Consider the following 11,942-nt stretch of genomic DNA (forward strand, 5'->3'; position numbering starts at 1 on the left):
GTGCAACGCCACCCCTGCTCCTAGAGGCTCATTTGCATATAATAAAAGTTAACATTACACAAAAAGTTACCCTTAATGGTAACTGGATTATACTATTGGGGTATATTGCTGTAGTACTACGGCAGATTCCTATCCGCTCTTATTAAGATGGTAACTGGATTATACTATCGGGTTATATTGTTGCAGTACCATTCAGACAGACTTTGATATTGTGATCTTTAATATACTAGTTATACAGCATTGCTTCCTTTATGTGTAATTTTTGATATGTAACCCGAATTTGACCATTATGGGATCTTTGGGATATGTCTTCTGGCGAAATGTGGAGTCTATTTAAGACGGTAGATATTTTAATGTAACAATCTATTATTATCTTTTATTATGTTTAATAAAAATGTACTATTTATGGATCCTGTGTGGTCTTCTGTTTGTTGCTGTCTATGTAATTCACCAAAATCCAAAAATCCAGTGTCTGTGTGCACCACTTATAAAACTTAGCAGTAGACTATATATATATATTTATATATATTTATATATATATATATATATAATGTATAGGTGCCTTTATGAACAGTAATAACTGACATAACAAATATCACGTCACTGATTAAAAAGCAACTCATTAAATATAATCCCTGAAGCAGTTTAGCGGTGTAGTTTATACAGATTTGCATTTTAACATGTGTTACTTGTGGATTTTGTTGCAGTTTGATAATTAGTTATAGTGAATCCCTTTGCCCAGAAGGTGGCGATGGTGCTTCACGTACATAGACACCAATGTTTATACAGTATTTACAGAGTATTTCCAAAATGTTTATTCTATTACTATAATCACAAGTTAATTACTTAGATAATAATGTTCTACATGTTGGGATGACTATTACCAGAAAGGCACTCCTTTGTGATTGCATCATTACAAATCAGTTTTTTGTTAGCACTATATCTCAGCTGCAGTGTATCTTTTTCTGGTAACTCTCGGGTTTGAAAATCTGCAGCTTGCTCTGTGCCACTTGTGGATGGCGTTTTGAAAAGGCCATCCACATGTCTTGTACAGTAGATTAAAACAGGTTATTAGTGCAGAACCGGCAATCTCCTTGTCTGAAGGTGGCGGACGTGGGGCGACTTCCCTTCTTAGAAAATTGTGTAAGCATCTTAATACCAATCCAATGCAAATCTGTTTCACAAGTGATCTAAACACTACTTCAATATGTTTTTGAGTATTTTTTGAGTCAAGGGTCTCACACAAAATACAAACAAATTTAAATGGGGGCTGTATACCTATTGTGATATGGATTAACAACCTAAGCATTTCGAGAATGAGGCCATAGTAAAAAAAAAAAAATAATTGTCATTTAACAAAGAGTTGACAGGACGGTGAAAGAAATAGCCAATAAACACAGACACTTAGTTTTTTATAGCCATTTTGCATCAGCATCAGCTTCTGGCCGTGTATCCGTTTTTAATGGTTGTTTTTAGGCTTGAGCAAATCGAGCTTCAGAACATATATCTGAAGTTGATTTGTTAAAAATTTTTGCTTGTAATGTTGTTTCTGTACAGCATTAAAATGTATGGGCTCTGTGTAGCCAAACTTTGTCTTGGCCGAAGTTGTGCGAGACTTCGGTGAATGACTTCGGTATTCCTATCTGTGTATTTAAAAACATTTTAAAATAGGAATCCGAAGTCGGGTTTGGTACTGGCTGGTACCTCGGTACCAAAGTCAACCTCAGATTCCTATTTTAAAATGTTTTTTAATACGCAAATAGGAATACCGAAGTCATTCACCGAAGTCTAGCACAACTTCGGCCGAGACGAATTTTGGCAACATGGAGCCAATACATTTTAATGCTGTACAGAAACAGCATTACCACTGAAGTTTTTTACCAAATCGACTACAGATCTATGATCCAAAGCTCAATATAGTTGTTTTGCATCCATTTTTCAATGGACATTAAAAACCGATGTAGTTCATTGGCTTTTTTTTTTCTTTAACAAACCCAACCCCTGCAGTGCCCTCAGTATACCTAATGTCCCCATAGTACTCACTGAACATCAAATGCCCTCCATAGTGCCCCCCAGTAAAATACTCACCTCAACCACTTGCATGCACCAGAACACTCGCTCCTTCCTGGAGGCTCTCCCAACATGATCATGTGATGTCACCCCGCTAGGGAGGATCAGGTCCTGCTGCCTCTAGTGAGGAGCGAGTGTCCACATTTGCAAGTGGTTGAGGTATTCATTTTTGTTTACATAGTGTACCCATTTTTAACAACAGGTTCATTGATGTCAAAATGGGTGCTAAGAATGATTTCAATAAGGCCCGCCTGGCCACAAAAATGGGCACATGTCCTATTTTTTTTAGAAAGCTGCATTTGATTGGCAGCTTAAAAAAAACGGCCATATGAATAGCCCCATAGGATTTAACTGGTTATAAAAACGGCAGTTTGACTGCTGTTTTTCACTGTTGTGTGAACACAGCTTTACTAGATGAGTCACTTCCCCCCTGCATGTCTACCATTTATTACTTCCGATTTGTCATGCCACCTGAATTAGCATGGTAGATGTACAAGTGCAGTTCTTTACTTTCTACCTCTTTTATGTAGCAGGGACCAGATTTATGGTAGTCATCATGGCTACCAAGGGATGGCAATGCTTTAGACTACCATATGCACACAGTAGCATTTTGTGGGCATCAAAATTCTGAGAACTTAGCAGCTCCAAGTTTGTCGGGACATTTAAATCCCACCTATTAGACCAACTGGGAACATCCTGAAACAGCTCACAAAACGTCAGCCAAGGGCAGATTGGCCATAGACCTTACCGGGAAATTTCACGGTGGGCTGATGCCCAGGGGGCCGCCTGAGCCCCGCTCACAGCCGGCCAGTGGAAGTTTTTGGGAATGTATTTTGTGCTGCTGGCGGCAGTATTTTGTGATGGGCTGTGGTATTTACACTGTTGGGGTGGTATAATGTGCCACGATATGGTATTGCTGGCCCTCTCCTACTTGTGTTGGCCCTGCCTTCCATGAATTTGGACAAACTACAAAACGGAGCAACTTTTAGTATTTTCTCCATGGTACGTCCACCCATGACGGCAGCTTATGCAAGCCACACCCCTGATTTGTGGCATGTGTGGAAAATGTGAATGGGCTGACTGACCTTTCCCCTGCTCCCGCTCTCACCACGTGGAACATCCCTTTTCGTATGCACAGCAGCTCTTAACAGGATAAGAAGACTTATTGCTGCTGCAGAACCTCTTAATACAGACTACTGGTGCTACAGAATCTTCCAGGTTACAGCAGTTGCAGAACCACAGCTCCTGCAAATAACCCGGGACTGGTACTTCAGCAAATGACATTTATTATGTAGAGAAAGTTAATACAAGCCACTTACTAATGTATTGTGATTGTCCATATTGCTTCCTTTGCTGGCTGGATTTATTTTTCCATCACATTATACACTGCCTGTATCCAGGGGTTATGACCACCACTGCAGTGCAGATACAAGGTGGCCGGTACAGGAGCTGCAGCGCTTGCGTGCCTATGTCCGCTCCCATGGTCCCGGCCACCAGAGGTGACCGCACATTTTTCTATACTGTGCAAGCACGACCCCCACTGCTGAATTGCAGGGTGGCCATAAACCCTGAATACAAGCAATGTATAATGTGAATAAAAAATGAATGAAGCTGGGAAAGGAGGCAATATGGACAATCACAACACATTAGTAAGTGCCTTGTATCAACTTTCTCTACATGATAAATGTCATTTGCTGAAGCAAGAAAACCCCCTTTAAAGGAACAGAGGAAGACCCTACCCCAAAGCCAGGTTGCTGGTTACCTTCCTTTCTCAAACCTGTCAGAAGGTGGAACCATGCAGCCAAACTAGTGAATGTCGAACCTGCGGCTCCTACGCAAAGCACTAAATAATGGCTCATGAAAAGAAATGACATGACAGTGTTCTGGAGATTTTTTGAATTGATTATACATTCTTCATATAAATTGACTGATTAATGCTGAAAAATAAATGTCAGCGGTCGGGTGTTACTTTCCTCTCAAAGCTTTTAGCAGGAACAGAGATGGCAGCTTGTTGGTAGGCCTCAAATAGCACAATGTCTCCTGAGGACTTCATCTAATGAGGTAGGAAAAACAGCTCATCACTGGAAACACGCCAGAGGATGTTATTGTCTACACAATACTTAGACCCAGGAGTCCTAAATTATATTTGGCTCCTCTTTAGTAGCCAGGCCCTCAGAGCTAACGTGTAGCATAGCATTGGACGTAGCAAAGCTATAACTCAAACCTGCAATTAATGGCAGTGATGCTGATTGTTTGGAGCTTGGCATCCCAGTGTGTTTAATGAAGAGCGGTATGTTATATCTCCTGGGATAACCTTCATTCACACAATAACACTTCTCTCTCTACTGAAAATTTTCCTCCAAATCATCATTTCTGCAAATTCGAAAAAGGACTGTGGGGGGGAAAGATTTCTGGTAAGACGTCCACCCACACAGATCTCCTGCATAAATTAGAAAGTGGATTATTCAGGCTTTCAGTCTGGTGAGTCACAAGCTTTTCTGTTGCGCTTCCTTCCTAATGCACCTTTATAATCCAGCTGTGTAAGCGATGGCCACCTTCGGCCATAACCGACCCTGAAATATGGCAGACGCCTTTACCATATCAGTGGTCTATAACCGTCAAACACCCTGGGAAACACATGCTGGGAGTTGTGGAGAGCCAGATATATCATAACACATTGCAATGCAGAAATGGTTTAGAGGGCTCCAAAAGACACTTCGAGATTTACTGAAGAGAGCACGGTATGGGGGAGATTTATCAAACTGGTGTAAAGGAAAACTGGCTTAGTTGCCCACAGCAACCAATCCGATTCCACCTTTCATTTTCTAAAGGGGCTGTCAAAAATGAAAGGTGGAATCTGATTGGTTGCTATGGGCAACTAAGCCAGTTCTACTTTAGACCAGTTTGATAAATCTCCCACCTATATTCTTAGGCCAGACACATACGAGGGTGCAAGGGTGTATCTGTCCCATTCTGACCTCCCCTTCTCTGACAGGATCGCAAGTCCGCAAAACAGGGATACCGGCCGTGTGTGTTCCATATTTTACGGAACGGAATGTAAAACAGACAAGAATAGGACATGTATTTTTTTTACAGGTGCAACGGAAGGGACAAACGGATGTGGACAGCACAAGGTGTGCTGTCCGCATCTTTTGCGGCCCCGCTTAAGTGAACGGGTCCACATCCAACCTACAAAACATGCCAACTAAAACAACGCTCGTGCGCATAAGCCCTTATATTGATTAAGGGCTCATTCAGATGACCATATGTTTCTGCTGCCCACAAATTGTGGATCCGCAGAACACGGATACTGGCCATGTGCGTTCCACATTTTTCCCGAATGGAATGGCCAGCCCTATAATAGAAATGCCTATTCTTGTCCGCAATTGCAGACAAGAATAGGACATGTTCTATCTTTTTTACAGGGCCACAGAACGGAAGTTCGCATTTGCAGAACGGATGCGGACTCAAATATACAGGGAGTGCAGAATTATTAGGCAAGTTGTATTTTTGAGGATTAATTTTATTATTGAACAACAACCATGTTCTCAATGAACCCAAAAAACTCATTAATATCAAAGCTGAATATTTTTGGAAGTAGTTTTTAGTTTGTTTTTAGTTTTAGCTATTTTAGGGGGATATCTGTGTGTGCAGGTGACTATTACTGTGCATAATTATTAGGCAACTTAACAAAAAACAAATATATACCCATTTCAATTATTTATTTTTACCAGTGAAACCAATATAACATCTCAACATTCACAAATATACATTTCTGACATTCAAAAACAAAACAAAAACTAATCAGTGACCAATATAGCCACTTTTCTTTGCAAGGACACTCAAAAGCCTGCCATCCATGGATTCTGTCAGTGTTTTGATCTGTTCACCATCAACATTGCGTGCAGCAGCAACCACAGCCTCCCAGAAACTGTTCAGAGAGGTGTACTGTTTTCCCTCCTTGTAAATCTCACATTTGATGATGGACCACAGGTTCTCAATGGGGTTCAGATCAGGTGAACAAGGAGGCCATGTCATTAGATTTTCTTCTTTTATACCCTTTCTTGCCAGCCACGCTGTGGAGTACTTGACGCGTGTGATGGAGCATTGTCCTGCATGAAAATCATGTTTTTCTTGAAGGATGCAGACTTCTTCCTGTACCACACAGTGTACAGTCGTGTGATTGGGCCCTTATAATGCTGTGTGACCATTAGGCCTCTTTCACACGGGCGTCACAAATTTAGGCTGGAAAGTATGCGGGTGCGTTGCGGGAAAATGCGAGATTTTTCCGCGCGAGTGCAAAGCATTTTAATGCGTTTTTCACGCGCGTGAGAAAAATCGGCATGTTTGGTATCCAGACCCAAACTTCTTCACAGAAGATCGGGTTTGGGTTAGGTGTGTAGATTTTATTATTTTCCCTTATAACATGGTTATAAGGGAAAATAATAGCATTCTTAATACAGAATGCTTAGTAAAATAGTGATGAAGGGGTAAAAAATTTTTATAAAATTTAACTCGCCTTAATCCACTTGTTCGCGCAGCCCGGATTCTCTTCTGTCTTCTTCTTTGATGCCCAGGAGGAAAAGGACCTGTGGTGACGTCACTGCGCTCATCACATGGTCCGTCACATGATCCTTCACCTTTTCCTCACAGATCATCAAAGAAAAAGACAGAAGAGAAGTCGGGCTGCGCAAACAAGTGGATTAAGGTGAGTTAAATTCTTTTTTATTTTTTTTTAACCCCTCCATCCCTATTTTACTAAGCATTCTATTATAAATAATAATGATCGGGTCCCCATCCCGATCGTCTCTTAGCAACCATGTGTGAAAATCGCACCGCATCTGCACTTGCTTGCGGATCCTTACAATTTTCACACATCCCTATCCACTTCTATGGGGCCTGCGTTGCGTGAAAAACGCACAATATAGAGCATGCTGCGATTTTCACGCAACGCACAAGTGAAAATCACCACTCATCTGCACAGCCCCATAGAAATGAATCTCGCCCGTGTGAAAGAGGCCTTAGAGTCCTGGAATCTGACAGCATAATGTGAGTAGAGAAAATTAGACCCGCTGTCGGGCTAGAACTCACAGCATCATAAATCATTTCAATTTAGCTCAAGTAAGCGGTGGTTGGTCTGGGAAATGTGGCATTCACACGGACTGCATTTCATAGAGAACATGCGGCCATGTGAAACCAGTTTAAAGGGCCCTTTACACGGAATGCTAGTCAGCAAATATCTGGCAGTGTAAATGTACCACAAGCAAAACGTTCATTCATCAGGTAATCCCATCGTTTGTGCACACACTAAAATCGTTGTTCGCCTGTGGACGATCGCGCTGTGATCTGCTGCTGGCAAACAATGAGTCAGTATGGGGAAGAGCGATACCATTAGCGATCGCTCGTCCCCATACTCTGGAGCAGATCGCTGCATGTGGCGGTCTCCTCCAGCAGCAAGCAGCAGATTGTTGGGAGGGAAGCTTCCTTCCCGACAATCTACTGCTCTGTTGTCCCGTGTAAAGGGACCTTAAAGGGTTTCTATCACTTCGTATGACATAATTAGCTGTCAGACACTAGCGATCCGCTAGTGTCTGCTCTGGCCAACCATCCTACTATAATCACTTGTGGGGCAGCGGTTTTGCTAAAAAACTAACTTTTATAAATATGCTAATGAGCCTCTAGGTGCTATGTGGGCGTCATTAGCACCTAGAGGCTCCGTCTACCTTCATACACAGCCGCCGCCCAGCGTGTCCCTCCAGCCCGCCCATGTCCTCCTCCGTGTGACGCAGCGGACGAGTTCTCGCGCATGCGCCGTGCGCGGCTGTATTCGGCGCATTTGAGATCTCAGCTCGGAGCGGTCAGACATTCAATGCGCATGCGCGGCTGTATTCGGCGCATGCGCATTGAATGTCTGACCGCTCCGAGCTTAGATCTCAAATGCGCCGAATACAGCCGCGCACGGCGCATGCGCGAGAACTCGTCCGCTGCGTCACACGGAGGAGGACATGGGCGGGCTGGAGGGACACGCTGGGCGGCGGCTGTGTATGAAGGTAGACGGAGCCTCTAGGTGCTAATGACGCCCACATAGCACCTAGAGGCTCATTAGCATATTTATAAAAGTTAGTTTTTTAGCAAAACCGCTGCCCCACAAGTGATTATAGTAGGATGGTTGGCCAGAGCAGACACTAGCGGATCGCTAGTGTCTGACAGCTAATTATGTCATACGAAGTGATAGAAACCCTTTAAGGCCTAGTTCACACTTCAGTGATTTGGTCAGTGATTTCTATGAGCGATTGTGAGCTAAAAACAGAAGTGGAGGCTCCACAGACATAAGGTATTGTGGCTTGTGCACACGACCGTTTTTCACAGATCCGTTCCATATCTGATTTTTTTTTCTCTGATTTAGTCTACATGCACACGAACATTTGTGTTTTGCGGTCCGAAAATTGCGGATCCGGCTAAAAAAAAACGGATGACGTCCGTATGGCATCCTTTTTTTTTTTTTGCGGATCCATTGTAACAATGCCTACCCTTGTCCGCAAAATGGACAAGAATAGGACATGTTCTATTTTTTTTGCGGGGCTACGGAGTGCTGTCCGCATCTTTTGCGTCATTACTGTAATGTACTGTAATGTTTGTAAACAGTAAACACATGGGCAAAGTGCACATGGATCCGCAAAATACGGATGACATACGGATGTGTTCCGTATGCATTCCGTATTTTTTGCGGACCACTTGAATGGAGCGACGGAACGTTATTTGCGGACAATAATAGGACAAGTTCTATCTTTCAGCAGAACGGACATACGAAAATACGGAAACGGAATGCACACGGAGTACCTTTTTTTTTTTTCAGAACCATTGAAATAAACGGTTACACATACGGACCGCAAACGGAAATTGCAAAAACGGTGCAGAAACGGAAATAAAATAAGTTTGTGTGCAAGAGGCCTTATTTTGAGGCTAATTTTGGAGTCCTCTTTGTTTAGTTCCTTATTTCTGATGTATTTATGTAGGCGCGCCTCTTTTTGAGTCTGAATTAGGTGCATAAACAGTCCTATTTCTACTCACCCCTGACAAGGAGGCTTATTTTTCCTGTCTGTTTTGAGGGGGAACTTGCACAATGTTTTTGCATTAAGACAGAGTTGGGACTTTTTTCCGGTCATTTGAGCCATTTTTTCAAGTGCAAAGCAATGAGACAAGTCTTTGTGAATATGAACCTGTCTCGCAAGAAAACAACCACTACAGGTCAGACTTAGGGCCCTTGTACACGACCGTATGCCCTCCGAGACATACGGTCCGTGAGCGGGCCATATGTCCTGCAGCGGGTGTGCACGGGAGTACACAGCATCATAGATTACAATGATGCTGTGCATGTCCGGCCGCCCGCGGGACTATTGTCCACACTCATAAGATCATATAGTCCCGCGGGCGGCCCGACGTGCACAGCATCATTGTAATCTATAATGCTGTGCTCACCCGTGCGCACGATCAATGCCGCTCTGGGACATATGGCCTGCTCACGGACTGTATGTCTCGGAGGGCATACGGTCGTGTACAAGGGCCCTTAAACCAAACATGATTAAGCTGATTTAGGGCTCATGCAAACGACCATTGTTTGGGTCTGCAATCGAGCCGCATTTTTTGCTTGGATATGGACCCATTCACTTCAATGGGGCCGAAAAAAGATGAGGGCAGCACTCTGTGTGCTGTCCGCATCCGCTGCTCCGTTCCGTGGCCCCGCAAAAACATAGAACATGTCCTATTCTTGTCGTTTTGAGGACAAGAATAGGCATTTCTATAATGGGCGGCCTGTTCTGCACTGCAAATTGCAGAAAGCACACGGGGTGGACCGCAAAACACAGTCGTGTGCATGAAGCAATTTAAAGACAGGCTTTTTCAACTCCTATAAAAAGGCGAGATTAATAAATTTGCCCAAGTATGTTTTTCTCTGTCACTGTCAGGCCTGTAAGGGAGGATGCTGTGCTCCATCGCTTCCTCTAGAGCGCAATAATTTATTACAATTGACTCCTATTCATTTCAACTGAAAGGAGGCACACTCTCTGCTGCACTATGGATACAGACAATACATGAAGGCATAAAGCATCCCTGATACCGCTGCCAATTTCTCGCCTACATACCTGCACCTAATTAAGAAAACAAAAACAAATAAAGGAGATATTTTTACAATAAGCCGTCTTTAAAAAAAACCCTAAAGGCTATGTTCACCTTTGGGGGCAATTTTTTTTTTAATTATTGCAAAGTACCAGGCACACAGTTAGAAAAACAGGTAACCCTTTGTGACAGAATGGCCCAAAATTTTTAATAAAGGCCAATTGAAAATACGATTTTCAGCCAAAAATAAGTTAAATTCAATCATAAAAAAATTGCATCCAAAGGTGTACATAGCCTTTAAGGTTATAAGGCTACATGCACACGACCGTGCCGTTTTTTGCGGTATGCGGAACGGAACGGGCGGCCATTGATATAGCTGCCTATTCTTGTCCGTTTTGCGGACAAGAATAGGAGTGCTGTCTGCATCTTTTGCGGCCCCATTGAAGTGAATGGGTCCGCATCCGAGCCGCCAAAACGGCAGCTCGGATGCGGACCCAAACAACGGCCGTGTGCATGTGGCCTTAGTGTGGCATCCTAATACAGCTTTACTAGCAAAGTTGCCCCCAATCTTTGAGGGATTGCTCTGAAAGGGTGCCTTCACAGATTTTGTGGCAGAAAATTCTAAGACTGAAAATCAGTTCCATTCATTTGAATGGGGCAGCAAGCGCATGGATTTCTGCAAGCAGGGGAGTAACCACAATAGCGGCAGACCATGCGACTGCTATGGGGCCCAGGGCAAGAGGGGGCCCAGTCTTAGTTGGTATCATCTCCTCTTCTACTGGAGGTGAAAACTTGGTCAGGACTCTACCCTCTAAAGGAACAACTTTTAGCAAATGAAGCTGTGAAAAATGGCCCAAGGGTCATTGAAAAGGGTTTAGGCAGATACCCTTCTGTCCCGTGTGGGGGGCCTGGTTTGATCCTAGCTATGGGGCCCTTACTTCTCTATGTACGCCACTGTCTGGAAGTCCCATTAAGATGAATGGAACTGATTTTCAGTCGCTAAATTTTCTGCCACAAAATCTGCCGTGTGTGAAGGCACCCAAAAAAGGTTTCAAAGTTGGCTCAAATGGCTTGTTTCCATGGTCTTCTGGGCACAGACATGCCATCAAGGTCGAACAACAAGTCCCAAAGGTGGGACCACACCGCCTATGTTCAGAACAAGGCCCCCCCAAAGTGAAGTAGAGCACACAGCGCATGCGCATCTGCTATTCATTGCTATGGTCTGTTTTTTTGAAGTCGCATAGCAGAGAATGGAAAGCACATCGTGCACACCACTCCATTCACCGCCATATGGCTGCCAAAACTCCCATAGCGGTGAACGTGAGGTGGCTGTGCATGCGCAGCTGCAGTCCATTCAATGTAGGGGACCCCTTTAGGGGATAGTAGCAGGTCTCAGAGGTGGGACCAACACCCATCTGCCATTGATGGCATATCCTAGGGACATACCATCTCTGTCCCAGATGGGCCGCTCCCTTTAAAGGTACAGACACACATGGCGTACACGCTGCAGATCTTCTACAGCAGAACTGAGTGAGGAAAATCCACAGAGTTTACAGTAGCAGCAAGGTGGCCGAGATTATAAAAATTACATTTACAGGTTGCAGCAAAAGAATCCACATAACTTGACATGCGGTGAGGGTTTCAGCTCTGCAGCATGTCCATCTATCCTGCAGATTCCAGCCACAAATTATTTTTTTACTCTTTGCAAAGCAGAGGGAAATCTGCATTAAATTCAGCATGTCAATTCAGATTTACTG

The sequence above is a fragment of the Bufo bufo genome, chromosome 2 (assembly GCF_905171765.1).
Source record: "Bufo bufo chromosome 2, aBufBuf1.1, whole genome shotgun sequence".
Taxonomy (NCBI): domain Eukaryota; kingdom Metazoa; phylum Chordata; class Amphibia; order Anura; family Bufonidae; genus Bufo; species Bufo bufo.